At 34.7% G+C, this 22,855-nt stretch overlaps 1 pseudogene; it reads left to right on the top strand.

The window, feature by feature from the left end:
- LOC143388602 (phosphatidylinositol 3,4,5-trisphosphate-dependent Rac exchanger 2 protein-like) overlaps positions 1 to 22,237 on the top strand; it is a 147,970-nt pseudogene extending 125,733 nt beyond the window's left edge.
- Positions 22,238 to 22,855: the final 618 nt, after the last annotated feature.

Here is a 22,855-nt window from a genome sequence, read left to right as displayed (position 1 = left end):
ACAGTTAAGTGAAATTATTCTTGCCCCCAAACTCTCTGCAAGAAAAATATATATACATATGTGGAAATTGCTTTTATCACAGTCCTAGTAAATAGCAAATTGAACAGTGAATAAATTATCCCATTATAAAATAGGGTAGCTGTTATATAATGTGGTTTTAAAATAAAATTTTACTTTTGCTTGTCAGCTGTTATTTTTATGAGACTTTACAAACTAAGAGTCAAATGTCATTCTCTATGAAATTATTTGTAAATGAAATCAACATGATTACAGTCTAGCTACAAAATAGGCTGAAAAAATGTGTGTATAACCATTAAATAACAGAGAAAATGAAAAATATAAAATCATAAAAGGAATGTGTAATTTTCTGGAACTTGTCAATTTCATTTTGGTCAGGAAGGTCTTAAGGATGGATTGATATATTTTGCATATAAATGAAGCACAAATTAAGCTATGTTTCATCCAGATTTACATTATGTCATGGCATCTTACATTACATTGCATTCAATTTTGTCATATTGTTTTTCTTTCTTTGTATACCAATGAACAAGCCATGCTAGAAGATACACTGGTTGCACTATTTGATTTGGAAAAGGATTAATTTTACTTTAAACCATCAGAAGAGGAACCACTGGTTGCAAGTAAGTAACTATGTGTTTGTAGAATTTCTTCAGCTCCAGACAATAGCATATGCTATAATTTTGATATTAATATCATGTATAGTTACTTTATGAATTGAAGGATTGAAAATCCCTCTTTTGGTTTAGCAATTTTCTATCACTAAACCTGACAAAAGCAGTAATTTAGAAGTTATACATTCAGAAAAGTAGCAATACCTACAGTTTAATGCTCACATTTTCTAGTTTTTGCAAGTCATGATCATTCATATATTATTTCTACATTGTCATGAATTGGTTTAAAATGGATTTATCAGTTCAAGGAATCTTCCATAGTTTGCTGATTTTTTATGTGTGTCTCCTTATTTTTTTCATTAAGTGTGAGGATCCCCCATCCCAATGTTATGATAAAGATGTAAGCTTCTTCAGGCTGGAAGAGGTCATTTTTCACCTTTTTTAAAGATCTAGTACAATAAATAGAGACTCAGTAGAGGCTCACTGAATCCATGATCTTATTTAGAAATGATAATTATTATTTCATTTGTTCCTCACAAGTTTCTTGAATGCCTACTTCTTGCCAAGAATTTTCTAGGTATTAGACTCAAGAGAGAACTAAGTTATTGTAGCTCATTGGATTTATGTTCAAGTGGAGAAAGACAATAAGTCAAATGAACAAGTTGATTTTATAATGAAGTAGAAGACAATAATAAAAGAAAATAAAGGAAAAAGATGAATGGATAGATGAGAAGTCACAAAGAATAGGGCAGTGAGTGAAGTCTCATTAAGGAGAACAGAGCCCTGAAAGGGTGGAGGGTACAAGTCATGCAGATGTTGGGAGCGGGGTATCCCCACAGATTAGACTCTGAGGTGGGAATGTATGTGGCACGCTCTCAGATGAGCAAGCAGGCCTGTGTGGGTATAGGAGAGCAAATGAGAGGAACAGAGAGGGAGAGAACAGTCCATGCAGCACTCATCAGCCCCCTGGGAAGAGGTTTTCCTTTCCATCCAAGCCATTGAGAACAACAGGATTTGGCTTTACTTAGTAAAAGGCTGCCTCTGGCTGCTGTGTTGAATAGACCATTCCCTGGACTAGGACAGAAGCCCAGGGAAGAGTTAGCTACCCACTGAATGACTAGGGTGAGAGATCATGGTGACTTAGCCTCAAAGATACTGTAGAGATGGTAAAAAAAAAACATGTCAGTGCTGTTTATATTATTTTTAAAAAGTAGAGAGAAAACAAAAGTAAAGTTTTATTTCCAATAGTGGACAAGAGAACCAGAACATGATGTATAAAGTTGGAAATGCAGGTTATATACAATAGACAATATGGCAAGGGGCCTTATTTGATGAGGGTAATATTTGAAGCAATTGTGTGATCTGTGAATACATATATAGAGAGAATAGGCGGTATTTTTGTTTACTTTAGTAGCATAGGCACAATTTTGCTGAAGGCAGAGATGACTATGATTTTTGATCTTATGTTTTTAAAGTTTTGCCTGAATAACTATAAGCTCACAGAAGTACTGTTTTCTGTGATTCTAATATGACTTTATTGGCAAGGGTTCTGTGGAGCCGTGGAAGAATGAATATCATATGCTTGATAAAACACTTACTTGTTATAAACCCATGGTAAGAGCTTTAAAACTGGCACATTGGAACACATGCTAAATATTAAAGGTAACCAGGACCATAGAAGTAATGGTAGTACATGAATGTAGCTGTACCTGTAAGAAGCTTTGCGATACATATTCAGCAGTATATTTTTGTGAATTTCCTCAAAGCACAATCTTGACTTCTGAAAATGGTTCTCTAAGGAAGAGCTAGTTTCAATACTACATGAGTAAATTTACCAAACAAATATTAAAAAAGTGATGATAAGAACGTAGTTCTCATTTTATGTTGGCTCAGGAAAGTAGAGAATTATTCAAAACCCAGGGGTCATCAAGTCTTATGTAAGTGTATAAAGAAACTAGAGTTTTATCATTCATCACACAGTTTCACATTTATATACATGTAGAAACAAAGGAGTTAGATGGACTAATAAATTCTGCATCATGCAAATGGGTAGTAATGGACTGCTTGTCTGTGAAGGGAGTAGTGGGTGTAGAAAAGAGGAAGCATAAAGGTATAAAGAAACAATTGACTTTGAACTTGGGTAACCTGAGTTGAAATCCTGGCTCCATTTTTATCTTCAAACATGAGAACATTAGCTTCCCCTAACTCACAGTGTTGAGAGGCTTAAATAAGATAGTATTTCAAATCCTCTAGCATTATATGTAGCTCAATATAGTACTCAGTTAGGTGTTTATACTTTATTTCCCTGACTTTTTTCCCCAAAAGCTATATTTATAGCTTCACCAATAGTTTTATTTATGTATTAGAGAATTGTAAAATTTAGAAGAATTATGGCTTGCCAAGCATTATGCCAAGAATTACGGCATCTCCAAGAAGTCTAGATTGAAGTCATCTTATTTTTATTGAGGAGATAATTTTTATACACATACACACACACACACACACACACACACACACACACACACAACCACCACCACTACCACCACCATCATCACCACTACCACCAAGTGCTGCACTAAGTTCTAGGAATATAATGATAATAAAACAAGTCCTTATTGGCCTGGAGCTTAGAGACTAGTGAAAGACACGAAGGAATAAATGGGCACTTTGCCACTTCAGTGATAAGGAAAGTACAAGGTACTGCCCATGAAACATAGTGAAGGGGGAATATACTAGCCAAATGATTAGATTGTATAGAATTAAATTTATTTTGTGGAAAGTCTGAATTTTTTAAAAGAAATACTGATAGCAGTTCTCCTTTTCAATGGTGAAGCAGATAATTTTATAATAATTAATTTCTAGGTGTTTTAGTCAACTTTCCATCTCTGTGATGAATATACCCTAGGAGAACAACTTGGAGGAGGAAGTTTACTTTGGCTCAAAGTTTCAGAGGTCTCAATCCATGGTCTATCAACTCCATAGTTCTGGGCTCAAGATGAGGCAGAACATCATGGTGGAAGGGTGTGGTGGAGGAAGGAAGCTCAGGGCATGACAGCAAGAAAGCAGTGAAGAAGAGACCTCTGCTCACCAGGGACAAAATGTATACCCTAAAGCCACATTTCTAGTGACCTATTTCTTCCAGCCATACCCTATCTACCTACAGTTATTGCTCAACTTATCCATATTAGTGGTAATCCACTGATAATGTTATAGCTCTAATATCTAACAATTTAGCCTCTAAACATGCTTACATTGTCTTACTATGAGCTTTTGGAGCACATCTCCTATCCAAACCATTACACTAGGAGAAATAATATTTTTGAGCCCTTACTATGCCTGTATGGGCCAACCACCATGCCTGGAGGTGTAGATATGATGAATTTTTAGACATGGTCCCCTTCTTCATAATATGACTACTTTATGTTATCCGTTAGGTGACAGCCTAGTTGGGAGACATGAATAATATATCAACTACAAAGATAGGACTTTGATAAATCCTATGAAGGAAATAGCATATATATAAAGAAAAAAAATGAGATAGGGTGAGGTGGCCCTTTAAATGGTGACCAGAGAAGGCTATCTACAGAAGTAGTTATAAAACTGAGATCTGTAGGTTGAAAAAGATCCAAAGCTGCAAAGGGTTAGGAAAGGGAATCCAGTCAGAGGGAGCTAATAACTTCAAAGTCAAAGAATTATCAAACTGACTGGCACACTCAGTGGTTGGGTGCCAGGTTTATGGAGATGGGATGGTACTGTTTGTTGAAACTCATCTAAGAGCCATTTCCTCCATAGATCTGACCACAGAATTTTTCCTTATAAAAACATGTTTTGAATCTTTTAATCATTAATCCTAATGACAGAGTTTGTTTTTCACCATAGATAAATTGCCACAAGTAAAACTCAATAATTTTCAAAAAGTGCTTTTGAAATGTTTTTGTTTTGAGTTTTGTAAATTCTTTGTATATTTTGGATGACAGTCCTTTATCAAATGTGTCTTTTGAAATATTTTCTCCTAGTCTGTTGCTTCTCATTCTTTGACATTATTTTTAGATATTATTTTTACAAAACAGAAGTTTTAAAGTTTAATGAAGGTCCCTTTTCAGTTCTTTTATTGATTATTCTATTGGTTTTGTTTAAAATGAAATTTCCATACACAGGATCATCTAGATGTTCTCCTATACCAACTTCTAGGATTTATGTAGTTCTGCATTTTTACTTTTAGATTTGTGATCCATTTTGAGTTAATTTTGTGAAGGCATTAAGCTCAATGTAAAGATTCTTCAAATAGATGTTTAGTTGTTCCAGAACCATTTTTTTTAAAAAAGACTATGTTCATTTCATCATTTTACTTTTGGTCTTGTCTTCAAAGATAATTGACTGTGTTTACATGACTCTGTTTTAGGGCTTTCTGTTTCTGGGTTTCATTGATCTGTTTTTCTATTCTTTGTCAATATCACACTATCTTGATTTCTGTAGCTTTATAGAAATCCTGATTCCAGGTAGTGTCTGTCTTCCAATTCTATTCTTAAATAATGTGTTGGCTACTCTGGGTCTTTTGCTCCTCCTTTTAACCTTTAAAATCATTTTGTCAGTTTCCATGAAAGAACATAGAATTTGTATCATGTATTGCATTAAAGCAATAAATCAATTTGGAAAGAAATGATATCTTGACATTATTAAGTCTTCTAACCATGGACATGGGGTAGTTCATATATATATATATATATATATATATATATATATATATATATATATATATATATATATATTATTTTAGCTTTCTGATTTGTTATACATGATGGCAGAATGCAGTTCATTTCATATTACACATATAGAGCACATGTTTTCAAGACACTGATTGTACACAAAGTATTTTCACACCATTCATGTCTTATACATGCACTTAGAGTATTAATATCAAACTCATTCCACCATCATTCATACCCCCCTACTCCCTCTCTTTCCATCCCTCCCTTTTGCCCTAACTAAAGTTCCTCCATTCCTTCCATGCTCCTCCTAACCCCCATTGCCATTATGAGTCAGTGTTAATGTTGATATCAGTGGGTATATATATGAAATTTAACATAATTTAAACTATATATGACACTGTATGAAAGGAGAGCTGGAAGATACAAATATTTAATATGTATATAAACAAGTGTTTTCTTCAGTGTCCATACATCATTTATTCTTTATTTTAGAAACCTGGAAAAAAAAGAAAAGATTTCCCCAATCATTAAAATGCTATTCATTTGAAACCCCTTCACCAAGAAACTTTCTGTCTTTCCAAAATTTATGCCTTTCTATCTTTCTTTTTTTAAAAAAGTAACAAAAATACAATGTTCATTATTATGTGGCATAATAAATATAAAGATTCATGTAATATTTTCTTTATTGATAAGAAGAAACAAATAGATAAATTTAATAAGTAGTTTGGAATCTGTGATCATAGAGGCCATTTGATCTTGAACTCTAGTTTCATTTCATTCATATTTCAAGAAGCAGGTTAGAAGTAACAAATTTTGAATTAACAACATGTATTAGATGCCTATTACGTTTTGCCCTTAATTTCTAATAAGATAGTTTGACTATTCTAGCTTTTTCAGAAGATTTTTACATTGTTTTATAATGAGGTGTAAATATTTGTCATGGATAAGATCATAAAATGAAGAGGAATTATGATAGCATTGTTAAAACTTATAGCATTTCAACTTTTCAAATAGTTGATTCTTTAAATAATTAAATTTAGGATCTTTGAAAGTAGCTACTATTTGGTCAGATAATTTCTAATGACTGTAGGGCATCAATAGAGGATGATTTATTTTTGATCTGGTAATCAGGGAATGGAGCTGAAAAAACCCATGCTACTTTTGTTAATGCTTGCTATGTACTCAATTCCTTGCATACTACTTAAGAAATATACCCCAAGGACTCATTTTGTCTCAAATATGAATGAGGCAGCTGCCCTGGGAGATTTTGAATCCAAACCATGTGTAGCTAAACTCCTCATTTAGTTAAGTGAGACATCTGGTATGTTGAAGTATAATGAAGTTTCCTATTACAAATTTTTATATGTGGTACAGTCATAAGTTGGTTGTTTTAGCTAATGAGAATCTGATTCAATACATTTTTACTGAACAGTATTTTATGTCTAACCTGAACTTGATACACGTGAACACTTTTAAATGTATCGCTTACTAGTAATTATCAGGATTCTTTGTAAAGGTTAAAAATACCTGCCTTAAATAATCCAAATATCCTATATAACATATTTTGAGTTTAGGAAGTAATATAACATTCATTGTCCTTTCAGATGTTCTTCTTACATATCAAATGGAAGGAAGCTGGCAAGCCCTGAAGGTTTACTTCTACATTGATAGTTACCATTTTGAACAACTGCCCCAAAGGTTGAAAAATGGCGGAGGGTTTAAAATTCATTCTGTTCTTTTTGCACAAGGTAAACTTTTCCCTTATATGCTTCACAGACTAAATTATATTCTGTTTATCAATTTTTAAAATTAATTTTAACAATCAAGATTTTATTCATTAATTTGACAATTCTTACAGTATTTAGGAAATATATTTTCTTCAGGGAATTCTTACTGTGGGAAGGAATCATCTGTGATTTAAATATTTATCAAATATGATTATAGCATTACTTACAAGGGAGAAATAAGACAAGCTATTCAAACAAATAATGGTAAGTCTAATAAGGTTAAATAAATGTTCTTAAATAAGTGGAACTATGGTAAAGTCATTAAAATTGTATCTTTATATTATGAGAGAAGATGTTTGATAATATAATGCATGCAGATTATTTTTATATACATATTTTAATCTCAAATCTTTGATTTATGTATGTTTAAAGGCAACATGTATGCTAAGTGTTTTCTCATCTTTGGGTAATCTAATTGATACTTTTTTGAAAGTCATTATGTCACTTCTTTTATCAAAAAAAAAAAAGTATTCCTGACTTTTTAAAAAATATTTTTTTAGTTGTTGATAGACTTTTATTTATTTATATGCGGTGCTGAGAATCGAACCCAGTTCCTCACACATGCCAAGCAAATGTGCTACCGCTGAGCCACAGTCCCAGCCACAGTATTCCTGACTTTTTTTTTTAAATAAACATTGATATCAACGGTGGTAGAAGAAGTCAAGAGTAGCATGAGTAAGATTCTTGCCACAGACTAGGTCCCTGGAGAAAATCCTGAATCTGTCTTTTATGATGCCCCAAAACAATCAGAAATCCAAATTATTATCTTTTAGTTTAGGATTCACACCACCCTCTAAAATATGCATATAGTTGTCACAAGATTATATCAACCTCTCTGATTGATGTAGGAAATTTTACTCATTTTAAATTTTTAAGTGCTGCATTGGTTTTGCTGTGGAATTTTAATATTCTTATAAAAAATTAGAAGAGGAGAAAAATAGAATCAATCTATATGATTAAAGAATAGACATGTGTGTTAAATCTAAATTCACTACCAAGTGAAAGTTTTGTTTTGTGCTACATACATGTTATTTTAAACTTCAAATACTAAATTATAGATTACCCTTCCTTTAGTTGTTATAGTTTGCAACTGCAACTGACTTAGATCCTTGGAAAGAATACATTTATGTAGAAGACATTCTCAATGAAGTTGTTAGGAAGTATTTTCATTTCTGTTCAGAGGACCATGATTTATTGGCAGACTCTGTGAGTGTAATAAAGATTCTGGAATGAAAAAGAATATAAAAAAATAAACAATGGACAAAAAGACCCTTGGAGATATGTTAGAATAATTTAACCTTAAATATTAAAAAAAAAAAACCCTTACAAGGATAGATAATTTAAGAAGACAGTGTTCTGAAATATTAATTTTTTAAAGGTTTAATTAGGGCTTGCAGTTGTTAATGATTCTTCATGTATTTTTCTCTTTTTAAAAATTTTGTCTTTAAAATAATTATTGATATGACAGATGGCACTAAGCATATTTTTTTCAAAAATCTTGCATTTGTGACACATCCTCCTTAAATAACTGAATAATCATACCCAACATCAAATGTACAAAGGAAAATGATTATTTTGCAAGCAGCCACTGTTTTACAATTTTGGCAAGAGCCAATTTAAAAATAATCCCTAAATATTTAGTATTTGATGAATTTAATATCACTTTAAAAATGTAACTTAAGTAAAAACTATAATTTGAAAAAAGGTTTGAATAAGCAATACAGGAAACAATTCATGTAGGTGAGATTATGGATAGGTAAAGATGACTGAAAAACAATTTGTGTCATTGAAAATCTGCTAGTGATAAGGCAGGTGTGGTGGCACATACTTGTAATCATAGCTACTAGGGAGGATGAGGCTGGAACATCACAAGTTTAAGGCCATCTTCTGCAGCTGAGACCCTGCCTCATAATAAAATAAAAAGGCTGGAGATTTGGCTCAGTAATGGAGCAATTCTCTATCATGTACAAGGCCCTGGGTTCCATCCTCAGCATCTAAAAAAGAAATCTGCCAGTGATGAAGTTTTTTTTTAATTTTTTTTTTATTGTTGGTTGTTCAAAACATTACATAGTTCTTGATATATCATATTTCACACTTTGATTCAAGTGGGTTATGAACTCCCATTTTTACCCCGTATACAGATTGCAGAATCACATCCGTTACACTTCCATTGATTTATATATTGCCATACTAGTGTCTGTTGTATTCTGCTGCCTTTCCTATCCTTTACTATCCCCCCTCCCCTCCCCTCTTCTCTCTCTACCCCCTCTACTGTAATTCATTTCTCCCCCTTGTATTATTTTTCCCTTTCCCCTCACTTCCTCTTGTATGTAATTTTGTATAACCCTGAGGGTCTCCTTCCATTTCCATGCAATTTCCCTTCTCTCTCCCTTTCCCTCCCACCTCTCATCCCTGTTTAATGTTAATCTTCTTCTCATGCTCTTCGTCCCTACTCTGTTCTTAGTTACTCTCCTTATATCAAAGAAGAGATTTGGCATTTTTATTTTAGGGATTGGCTGGCTTCACTTAGCATAATCTACTCTAATGCCATCCATTTCCCTCCAAATTCTATGATTTTGTCATTTTTTAATGTAGAGTAATACTCCATTGTGTATAAATGCCACATTTTTTTTATCCATTCGTCTATTGAAGGGCATCTAGGTTGGTTCCACAGTCTTGCTATTGTGAATTGTGCTGCTATGAACATCAATGTAGCAGTGTCCCTGTAGCATGCTCTTTTTAGGTCTTTAGGGAATAGACGGAGAAGGGGAATAGCTGGGTCAAATGGTGGTTCCATTCCCAGCTTTCCAAGAAATCTCCATACTGCTTTCCAGATTGGCTGCACCAATTTGCAGTCCCACCAACAATGAACAAGTGTACCATTTTCCCCACATCCTCGCCAGCACTTGTTGTTGTTTGACTTCATAATGGCTGCCAATCTTACTGGAGTGAGATGGTATCTTAGTGATGAAGTTTTTATTTTAAAGGAAAGCAAAATTTTTTCCTCCATCATAAAACTCACATAATAAATCTTCAGTAGCTCTCAGTATTTGCATTCAGGAGCTGCATAGGAAATCCAGACCTAATTTGAGTAAGTGAAGTCTGGTAATTGAAAGTAGTGATAAGTGGAAGAAATTCTAAATGGAGCCTATTCCTGGATTGAAAGTTTATTTGAAGCGGTTCAGTTGTGTTTTTGTTGTTGTTTCAGTTAGTTATACATGACAGCAGATTGCATTTTGACTCGTTGTACACAAATGGAGCACAGCTTTTCATTTCTTTTCATTTCATTTCATTTCTTTTCATTTTTCTTTTCATTTCTCTTATACTTTATACAGAGTCACACCATTTATACAATCATACATGTACATAGAATTATAATGTGCGTCTCATTCCACCATCTTTCTCACCCAGGGGTTTAGTTTTGTATATGTATATACACATGATTCTTCCCTAATGAAAAAAAGACAGTCAGATGAATGTGAAAATTTCCTTGGAAATTTATTAAAGAAAGCTTGCCTAAAGTTGTCTCTTGCCACCCACATCCTGCGTGGAAGTGAAGGCTCCTCTTTGGTGGAGTAGGGTGACTGCAAAATAACGCTAAGAAAGAGAAAACAGTGAAGAAACCACAGGACACAGGAAGTAATTTTAGAAAGCAAGGCCAAGACAGCTCTTTGACCTTAGGGGTCAAGCTTCCACACTGGAAAGAGAGAGAGTGAGAGCCAGCATTTGTTTTATTTATATAGGGGAAACATCAAAGGTTTTCTTTAGAATGTTCTTCACTAATTAAGGTAGGAGGTGGGCTGTCCAGGTTCCAATGGGTTACACTCAACAAAAGTGGTCTTACTAGCCTAGTGAAGACATAGGTGCATTGCATAATCCATTGAGTGGGAGGGGCCACAAAATAGTTTGCAATGCCAAATCTAAATTTTTCTGGCTCAAGACCAATTGAAGATGCTCAAATAAAATCAAATAATTTATGGGGGGAATCCCATAGTCTTTGGTACCACAAACTTGGTGCAGAAGCAAGAAATGTATCATCTTCCTCCATTTTTCTTGCCTCCATAGAGGATTGGAAGGAGGTGGACATTGTAGTTCATGGTGGATCTTGAGATGGAATTAACTGTAAGATAAGAAATTTCAGGGTTAGAAGTGAGCAGGGTTGAAGGTGAATGTATACTGCTGAGGAAAACAGGAATCCAAGACAGATGAAAGTAATACATATTTTGAATGAAAGGCACATAGAGACAAGCAGACTGGAAAATGAGCTCAATGCATATCCAAAATGCTAAAATATGAAGGTCATATTAAAATCTCCCACCTAATATTTACACAGGCCTCCTACAGTTTAGGGAATTAATGCTGTTGGCATCCATGAGCCTTTACTGGAATAAAGCACATCATTACAACTGAATGAATGAAATTAAACCTGTCTCTCTCCCTATGCACAAAACTCAACTCAAAGTGAATCAAGAAACTAGGAATTAAACCAGAGACCTTGTGCCTAATGGAAGAAAAAGTAGGCATTGATCTCCATCGTGTCAGATTAGGCCCCAATTTACTTAATCAGACTCCTATAGAGTAAGAATTAAAACCAAGAATCAATAAATGGGATGGATTCAAACTAAAAAGCTTCTCAGCAAAAGAAACAATCAGTGAGGTGAATAGAGAGAGTACAGAATGGAAGCAAATGTTTACCACATGCACATCAGATACAGCACTAATCTCTAGGATATATAAAGCACTGAAAAATCTTTGTAAAAAATAAAATAACCCAATCAATAAATGGGCCAAGAAACTGAACAGATACCTCTCAGAAGAGGATATACAATCAATCGACAAACATATGACAAAATATTCAACATCTCTAGGAATTAGAGAAATGCAAATCAAAACTATTCTAAAATTTCACCTCACTCCAGTCAGAATAGCAGCTATCAAGAATACAAACAACAATAAGTTTTGGTAAGGATGTGGGGTAAAAGGCACACTCATACATTGCTCTTGGGACTGCAAATTTGTGCAGCCAATATGGAAAGCTATATTGTGATTCCTTAGTAAACTTGGAATGGAACCACCATTTGACCCAGTTATCCCACTCCTCGGTGTATACCCAAAGGATATACTACAGGGACTCAACCACATTAATGTTTGTAGTAGCACAGTTCACAGTAGCTAAACTGTGAAACCAACACAGACGCCCTTCAGTAGATGAATGGATAGGGAAACTTTGGTATATATACACAATGGAACATTATTCAGCAATAAAAGAGAATAAAACTATGGCATTTTCAGGTAAATAGATGGAGTTGGAAAATATAATATTAAGTGAAGTAAGCCAATCCCAAAAAACCAAGTGCTAAATGTCTTCTCTGATATAAGGATGTTGATTCATAATGGAGATGTGGGAGCATGGGAGGAATAGATGAACTTTAGATAGGGAAAGGGAAGGAAGAGGAATGGAGGGATCAAGGGGGTAGGAATGATGGTGGAATGAGTTCTACATCATTACCCTAAGTACATGTATGAAGACATGAATGGTGTGTAAATACTTTGTGTATAATTAGTGACTTGAAAAAACGTGCTCTATATGTGTAATATGAAATGAATTGCATTCTTCCACATGTACAACAAATTAGAATAAATAAATAACTTAATAAAGAAAAAAAGAAATAGGAGCACAAAAAGGGGGTGTATTTGGGTCCCTTCTTTCACCCACTTCCCACTAACTTATTTGCATTGTCAGTTTTTCTTGACACTAGCTGCACCTTAATCATCTTGGAAAGGTTTTAGAAAATACCCATATTCAGCCTCACCTCAAATGAATTAAGACAGAATAGCTAGGAGGTGAGATGCAAATATCAGGCTATTTTAGCAGCTTTTCAGGCAATTCTGAAGTTCACCAGGATGGGAAACCAAGGATCTGTGTGGATTAGGAAAAACTGTGCAATTATGCAGTTAATCTTTGTTTATTTAGACTAATTCATTTCACAAATGTTCAATTTATCTAGATTCTGGGGAGCTGAGGCAAGGAGGGTTGGGGCATTGTAAAAGAATCTTATATTCTAAGTTCACGAGGATGCAGGATGGCCCTAGGAGGAGTGACCTTGAATGGAACAATTTTCTTTAGCAAAGGCTAAGAGGCTCTGCAGAATGAGCAGCTGATGGATGTCTTTTCCCCGACCACAGCAGCTGGGCACTAGCTGGGCCTGTTTTTCTGAATGGGGATCTGAGGTGGCAGTTCTTGATCTGACTCCATGCCTTGCACCTGTCAGATTCTTGTCTTTGTGTAAGGTCCAGTAGAGGCTCCTTCAGGATTCAAATGGGCCTCCTTTTCTGGGATAGGGATAATTTAGGAGATAATTTAGGGATAATAAGGATAATTTACTAGGACAAGCCATTGCCCGTGTTGCTGTGTCTGATGTTTTGACCTCAATAGATTCTCCCCTCTTCTCACAGGGCCACATCATCAATTTTTTTCTGATAGAGACACCCAATCATTGGATCAGAGCCTTCTCTAATTGTAGTTTAGCCCTACTTTTAGCCTGAACCTCTACTGGTCTTGTTCGTTAACCTGTGGCATGACCAAGACCTTCATCCCTAAGGGACTTGATCTCCTGGTTGCTGTGCCCTTCTCAGGCTAAGGTAGTTGTTCATTTACCATGATATTCAGGTAAAAGAATTGCAGGAGAAGGTCCTCAGTAGATTATCTGGATTCTTCCCCATCATATAACAATAGCCCTATCTCCCTGTGATGATCAGGGTCCTCTAGCCTTGCCACAGTGGGGATTGCCCTTCTTGATTGCTGGTGCCCTGGCAGAAGAATTTAAGGTGGCCAGGTGGCAATGATAGCCTACATTTAAATGGGACCCCTGCTTTGTCTCCCCAGAGTATCTCCTTTGGGGATCAGGACCTTTAAACCTACAGAACCACAGAATACAACAGTTACTATTATGGTATTATGTAAAAATGTGGATGTGTAACCGATGTGATTCTGCAATCTTTGTAATGTTTTGAATAACCAATAAAAAAATTAAAAAAAAACCTACAGAACCAAATTTTCAGGTTTAGAAAGCACAAATGTCACTGGGATCACTATTGTATTAGTTTTTCAGGGCCACCCTAACAAACTACTTCAAACTGGGTGGCTTAAAGCAATATTTATTCTATCCAAAATCTGAAATGCTTTAAGTCTGAAATCAAGGTGACTTCAGATTATGTTCCCTCCAAAGTTCCGAGGGAAGAAGACTTCTCTGCCTCTTCTAGCTTCTGGTGACTGCCAGCAGTCCTTGGTTTGTGACAGTATAACTACAATCTCCACCTCCATCTTCACATGACCTCTCTGTGTACCTGTTTCTGTGTCTTTGTAGAAAATTTTTTTCTCTTTTTTATAAGAGCACCAGTTATTGGTTTGGGACCTTCCCTAATCTATTATGATCTCAGTTTAATTTGAGGACATCTTCAAAGGCCATATTTCAAAATAAATTCAAATGTACAGGTACCAGAGGCTTCAAATTTTTCATATTTTTTTAGGGATGCAATTCAACCCTCTACAGATATTTTCATCCTTGGTTTCTGGAATTGGTAATTCTACCTCTTGGATACATGGTATCATAAAGATGTCTTTGATTTAAAATATACAGTGTCCTTAAAGTATGCTATGTCTTTCCTGAAAAGTGCTGTTAAATAACTGGTTCTTGGGTTTCTGGATGGTGGTTTTCCTTAAACTAAATGGGGCATGGAATCCTGACTTTTTCTCTACCAGCATTTTTGATTTCTTACCTTCTATGAGGGGAGAAAAAAAGCAGGCACCAGAAATTCTTCCTGAACACTTACCTTTTAAAAGTTGTCTTTCTTGTTCAAAGAATAATTAAAATTTTCCAGGCTATTGAGTGCTTTCTCTTGTAAACAGAAGGGAGCATTTTTGTTATAAACTTCATCATTTTGTGAGTTATCTTCATTCCTTTTTTTGCTCCCCAAACCTCTTCTGAAAGTTTATTAGAAAATTAAGCTTTAAGTTTCCCTTTTGATTTTATGCAACATTAATAATTGAAGCAATAAATAGCCTTTTTAAAATGAAGTAACTATTCTCAGGACTGAGATTTCTAAATGCTGAGTTTGCATTTTAATGTATAAACCTAATTCTCTGTCAGAATGCAATCAACAAAATTTGCTATCCTAAATAATTGTGACCAATTTGGAGGAATTTTGACCAGAAGTGACCATATCTGGGGAATTGAAACAGTGAAGGTACAGTGTCTTACTATCACTGGAGAAGAGATGTCTCCCAAGAAAGGTCCAAGAAGTTCCTGGGGAGAAGGAGGGACCCAAACCAGGATCAATGAGGCTCTTGACAGAAAAGAATTTCAGCACGTGCCAGTCAGAGGCATAGCCAATTTTATTTGGGAAAGTAGGCACATATTCAAGGAAGAATAGAGATAGACTCAAGAGAGACAACTTTGCAAGAAAAGCAAGATACGCTTTCAAGCCATCTCAAGTGAGAGACACAACTTTTGAGTTTTCCTGGCTCTTCTTTTAAAGGAAACTTGTTGAGAGTTGCATATGGGAAAGTATGTAGGAATGACCTTAGTTTAGTATCTCAAGGAGGGTTCCGGTGGTCCTGTCAGTCTCAGGATCCTCAGGCAGATGTAGCCTCCATTATTTGTTCAATAGATAGTGCTGGGTAGACTTCTAAATTAAAGGATCCTCAGGATATCATATCTTTCCTCATTTAATTGATTTGTTAGGAGATTAATTAACAATGCACAGATAGACTTACAGATCACCCAGGAATTTGGGAGTAACAGCTTAGGGGATGACAGGCTTAGAAAACTATCAAAACTTCTGAATCAAAATCTTATTTTCTTATCCTTCCTTTATGCCTCCTTTCTAACTAATTTTTATTCCTTCTATTCTAATTTTTTTTACCTCAGTTCTAGGGATTGAACCTAGGGGCGCTTAACCAGTGAGCACATCCCAGCCCTTTTATTTCTTTCTTTCAAGATAGGGTCTCTCTAAATTGCTTAGGGCTGGTTATGAACTTGCTACCCTCCTGCCTTAGCCTCCCAAGCCTCTGAGATTATAGATGTGTGCACTATGCCCAGCTGTACCTCATTTTTTTTAACCAATAAGGTGTCACTGAGCTATCACAAGAAAGTGTTAGATGATTGAAACTATTTTTCATTGTTTTATTTGTTCTTTACAGTTATATATGTTAGTATAATTCATTTTTATATAATAATACAAGCAAGGAATATATCTTATTGTGCTTAGGACCCCATTTGTATGAATGCTCATGATGGTGGGATACACTATGGTGTATTCATATAAGTACATAGAAAAATTATTTCAAATTCATTCCACTGTCTTTCTTCTTTCTATCACCTCTTGCTTCCCTTCATTCCCCTTTGATTAATATACTTCTTCCTCTCTCCCTCCTTATTGTGGGTTAGCTTCCACATATCAGCAAAAACATTTAATCTTTCAGTTTTTGGGACTGGCTTATTTCACTTGGCAAAATAGTCTTCAGGTCTATCCATTACTTGCAAATGTCATAAGTCTTTCTTCTTTATAGTTGAATAATACTCCATTTTTACATAAATCAATTTCTTTATCCATTCATCTGTTGAATGGCACCTAGGTTGGTTCCATAGTTTAACTATTGTGAAGTGAGCTATAAACATTGATGTGGAAAGTGTTATTGTAGTATGCTGATTTTAAGTCCTTTGGAAATAAACTAAGGAATGGGATAGTTTGGTCAAATGGTGGTTCCATTCCTCATTTTGTGAGGAGTCTCAATATTGCTTTCCAGAGTTGTTGCACCCATTTGTAGTCCCACCAGCCAGTATGAGTGAACCTTTTCCCCCACATCCTTGCCAATATTTATTATTACATCTACTCTTGATAATTGACATTCTGACTGGAGTGAGATGAAATCTCATTGTGGTTTTAATTTACATTTCTCTAATTGCTAGAGATGTTGAACATTTTTAATATATTTGATGACCATTTGGATTTCTTCAGAGACACTGTTTTACTTGATTAATTGTTTTGTTTGTTTGGTTTGGTTTTAGGTGGAAAGAGGAAAAAAAAAAAAACTTTGAGTTGTTTTTTGAGTGGAAACTTAGCTCACTTTCTATTCTAGAACAATTTCACTTCTAATATTCTCTTAACATTTATTAGATTTTTCTTTTTTGATAACACCTAAGTTTAATAGAATGTGTTCCCTCCTCTAATTCAAAAGTGATATATGTAAACAAAACACTTGTTATATTTCAAATACTAATTTAACTTCATACTGCTAAGTAAATATTTAGTCTGCATTACTTTTGTGAAATATGTTATATGAATGAAAAGTAAGGAAACAAGAAAAGCATGCTAAGGAGACACCAAGGTTTAAAGTTTCATGACAATTATTTTATATTTAACCTATAGTTAGAGAATATTGAGAATAGAAATTAATTTGGCAGAATGTCATTCTGTTGTCTTTCTTCAAAATACATAACAATAAATAAGCATCGTATTTACACAAGCTAAACAACAACAACAACAAAAAAAACCATATTCACAAGGGAAAACAAAAATTTTACATATCATTAAGTAGAATTTAAAGAGAAAAGAAAAACTTAATTTAAAAAAATGCTAGCAAAGAAAGGAAATCTGTGTTAACCAAATGACATTCTTGGCCATATAAATTTTAATTTTTAAATACAGAACTCATCTTTTCTTGTTCCTTCCCCACAACCCTATTATGTACCATAAAATTCTTGCTAAACCTCTTGGCAAAATTGGTAAGATGCTTTTTCTACTTTTTTATAAATTTCGAGAAATTGTGAATTTTAATTGCCTTGTTAATTTGACAGTATTATCAAAAGATGTGATGAAAAGAGGAATTTATGGGAATGCAAAAGCATTCATTAATATTATATTCAATTATGTTCATATAATCTCTCTTATACTGTTATAAACTTTTGGAGCAGAGCTGGCCATCCTGGACAAAGTTGAACCATCAAGATCTTTGTGAAAATTAGGTCAGATGGATACACAGTTCTACTACTGCTCCTCCCTGTGTTCTTCTTCCAATTTCTCTGATCTTAAGTCACAAATTTAAGTGTCCTTGCATGCACCTTTGGTTCCCAAGACATTCTGTTTAGCTAAGCACAATCATGCATAATCTATATCGCATTGAAATTGAATTAAATAATTAACAATGCACAGAGGAGTATTTGGCATGTTGCCTAGTACATAAAATAATGCCTGAGGAGTATTTGGCATGTTGCCTAGTACATAAAACGCATCCAATAAATTAGAATAGTCATTGGCTTTCTTTATAATATTATTTAATCATGTTCTTTCCAATTAACCATAAATAGTAGTTACTATTTAGTTTCCACATGAAAATTGAGAAACCCAAATATCTCAGATATTGATTAACTTGCCAAAGTTGAACAGCTACTGAGGAACAGAAATTGGGGTTTTACTTTTGTGCTGGAGGTCTCATCATTAGCTTCCCAACTAGTAAGAGTAACTCACATTGAAGTATGACTATCAATAGACTGAATCCTCCTGAGATAACAGCTTGTTACCTGTGTTTTTTGAGTGAGTGGAAACTTAGCTCACTTGCTGTATGTATTTGAGGCTGTTTCATCTGGAACACTTCTTTTTACTTCCTATCAGTATTCAGGACCTGGAAGTTGGCTAAGCTAGTTGCAGCTATTCTAATTACTGCCTAAGTCTAAGGAATAAGTAAACACAAGGCTCTTCCTAACAAGCCTATACATTTTATTTCCTGTACTGAAATAATATGCTTCCTCTTTAACCTTCCACAGATGCTTTAATCAGTTATAAACCAATTATAACATCTTAAAATTTCAAACATAGTAATACTCTTGAATAACTTCCTTGTTTGTTCAGTGCTCTGGAACTAGTTTAGAAAATATAGCATAGCTAAAATAGCAGTATCTTTCCTGTTTTTGTGGGAAAAATAATTGTGATAACAACTTCTGTCAATTTGTAGAAACCTCAATATTTAGGTAAGGAAATATTGCATTTAGTAGTTTTGAAAGATTAATTTTTTAGTCAATTTTGAAGTAGTCTGTTGAAAATTGAGGCTCAAAAAAATAGCAGTGTAGTTCAAGGAAGAACAGTTTTCATTGCCAAGTCGAACCCATTATTGTTCCTGATGCTGGAAAACTTTCCATAGGAAATCTTGCATTTCCAAGTCCTATCATGTAATGCATGTTCTCTCCAGAAATTTTAAATACCACTAAGTAGAGTTTAAAGGAAAAAGAAAAACTTAATTATAAAAAAATGTTATCAAAGAAAGGAAATCTGTTTAACCAAATGGCATTTACCATGTGGGGAGTTTTGTGAAAATGAAAGGCAGATCCATAGAGGAAAGAGACCAAGGAGTAGGAGGAAAGGAGAGAAAGGGCGAATACTGGGAAATGATACTTGCCAAAGTATATTTTGTGCAGATATGAATATGGCAATTAGGATATGTCAGCAATAAATCCCACAATTATACAGGACTATAATGCAATAGTTAAAATATGGAGAAAATCAATGGAGTGTTACTTGTGTGTTTAACTAAATTAAGTGTTTGAGTAGAATTAGTTTCCTAAGGTTCCACTTTATCTAGACTTTTTAATTATTTCACTAACATTGATTGATTTGATTGAGGCTATAAGATTGTAAATATACATGGATAGTAATGACTTCCTCTTTTAAAATTCTGGTATATGTTCACATACAGTTCTTCCTCTTCATCTGTTCTGAATGTGTATGCATAATATATGTGCATATGTGTGTATTATATGCATAAGTTATATATTTGGAGCTTGAGTTTAGTTTCACAAAGATTATGATAGGGGAAGAAAATAATTTCCTCTCTATTCTTCATAGTTCTTTGTTGGGATGAACACCTATGACAAAAAAACATATTCACAAGAGAAAAACAGAAGTTTAATAACTTGGACATGTCCTGCATATGTAGGAGACACCCATGGAGAAGTGAGTGAATTTCCAGGAGGTGGCTTTTAACTTATGCAGGTTATCCAGGTTTGCATTCTGTGGTTCCCTTTAGCTGTACTCTCAAGTCTCATGATTTTAGCTACCCACTGTCTACCATGGTCTGAAGATATTAAATTGGAAAATTCAGGCAATGAACAATCTGTGTTTTAGAATGCCTGCCATCCTGGGCAGTGTGGTGTGTTGTATCCCACTCAGGACATGAGCTGTCCTCTTTTCCAGTGTCCAGGTTTCTTTCCCCCACCTACCCATTAGTCAGTGGTCCCAGTTATCACATCATTGACTGTTGCAGTACTACAGTGTTTATCTCCAAGTGAGTTTGATTTTACTAAATAACAGCCCCAAGTCTCAAGAACATTGATGCTGGCAATTAGGATATGTCAAGAAGCCCTAAAGTGCCTCCTTTATTTGAAAATGTGAAAACTTTTGATAGTCTTGATTAGTGTCTTCAGGGAGAGTAGATCCTCTCCCCATGAAATAGTGAAGAAGAAAAAGGAAAATAAGATAGTTTTACTGTCACAGCACAAACTGCAAAAGTTAGAGTCATAACCAGTGATGAGTACTTAGTTAAGATGGAAAAGGCATTACAGTTGTGTGATAATGTAGAGGAAGAAATACAAGATATACAGGATCTTGGCAGTCTGTGGTTTCAGCAGTCCACAGGGTGGCTGGTGTCTTGGAAGGTACATACTGAGGATGAGGGAGCCCACTGTAGTATCATCCACTGAAACAAAGAAAGAAGGGTGGGGAAGGATTCCCTCACTTGGAGGTAACTAGAAACAGCAAGTGATCAAAGTCCTTTAATTCAGTCACCCCTCTTCCTGGTGGGAAAGAGACACTTACAAATGCAGATTTTCTTTACAGATGCAAATTTCCCATACAAAAGATAACTTCTTTTGTTTTCAGAGTTTTCTCCAGTGTTTGCAGTTTCTCAAAATAACCAGCTCAAAATAATCCTTATGCCAAAGAGGCATATTTTGGGGTGGCATATTCTAGTCTTCTACAGTGCATACAAAATGTTTTAAAAATAGATGACAGTTCAAACTAGAAATTTCCTTTGCCCACTTAACATAAAAATCACCAAATGTTTGGTGTTTATTTTGAGAGTAGAAAAACAGTTTGGATTCTCTTTCAAGCTTTGCATGTATGTATTCAGTGTCTTGAATGTATGTTCCTATTTGGCGCTATCTCGCACATTTACTAATAGTAAAAGTTGACTAAATGTGGACAAATTGAGTTATAAATTTGCATATAAAGTACACTAACTTGTCTACACAGCACTGGAGAGCCTGGAAGGATATAATTATAGAGATTAATGGAAGAATTTCAAGCCCAGATAAATGCAGCCTCCTTGGAAAAGGTCAAGCAGTACAACCAGAAACTCAGGTATGTAACTGCCCAGGTTGGCATCATTTTTGTTTTTAAATGTCTATTTTGAACACATCAATAAGGTTTGGGACATTTCCATTATATTAGATTATTTATTATTTTTACTTTGATATGAAGTCCTCTTATAATGTTTATGATTTCGTTTATTCTAATGGATAATCTTATTTATAATAAAAATGATAAAGGAAAGTGTTCTTAAAATTTTCATATTAATGTTTCAACTTTTAAAAAGATAAAGAGAATAAATACATCGTAGGCCATTTCCAGGGGAGAGGGGACTTTGACATGTTATAGTGGTGTCCCCAAGGAGACTTAGTGGATTAAGGGTAGCATAGGTTCCTTCATGTATACGGAACAGCTGGTGCCTTCTCATGGGGAGAATATCTTCCACATGGAAGATATGACAGGACACAGGGTATTAGAATAGTATCTTCTTACAAATAGATATGTTAATGCTTGTATGTTAAACTTTTCCCTAAATATTGATATGGTACAGTGATAAATGGCTGCAAAAATTAACCACCAACAGTGGAGAGAAGTTTATTGTAATTTAGTAGCTTTAATTTTCAATAATATTGGCATATGTATCTTTTTTAAATTGCTTGAAAAATTTAAGCTTTTTATTGTTTATTTTTGTGCCACTAGGGATCAAACCCAGGACTTTATGCATATTAAACAAGAACTCTACCACTGAGGTACATCCCTAGCCCTAGGCTTTTTATTTATAAAGGGAAAAAATACTCTACTCAAAAATACTATTGTGGCATTTTTTGGGTTTTGTCTATGATGGGGCCCCACTGTGAATATAATTCCTAAAACATTCAGCTGGAGGTGGTATAGGTTCAGGTGGTTAAGACAATGGGTTGGCATTTTCCTCTAGGAATGCTTTGCCTACTTACCTGGTCTCACAAACCTGGCCCTTCTCCTCCATTCTCTGGTTCTTCAATAAAATATCATTTTATGAAGTTCTCAGTCTTAAATCCATTAATCATTTTTACCTCCTCTTAAAATGTAGTTCAAGATCCTGATGAATCTGAAATGTCTCTTAGACTGCCCCTGCATGATCACCTTGTCTAGATCACTATTTCTTAAAGATATACAACTTACTGACTCTTTTCACAGCAAGAAGCAAATCTGAAGTTTCAATGTCCCACTCTGGGAGAAAGTCGACTCTCCTTTATAAACTATCTTTTATTTTGGAGCTCCAGTGCAGCCTGGGCACTAGAATATTTTAGAAGCTCCCCAAAATGGTGCCTAGATCTAGATTCTGAAAGGATGTTTCCAAGACCAGCTGCAGACTTGCTAGAAACTC

The sequence above is a fragment of the Callospermophilus lateralis genome, unplaced genomic scaffold, assembly GCF_048772815.1.
Source record: "Callospermophilus lateralis isolate mCalLat2 unplaced genomic scaffold, mCalLat2.hap1 Scaffold_300, whole genome shotgun sequence".
Taxonomy (NCBI): Eukaryota; Metazoa; Chordata; class Mammalia; order Rodentia; family Sciuridae; genus Callospermophilus; species Callospermophilus lateralis.
This window is presented reverse-complemented; position numbering and strand designations above follow the sequence as displayed.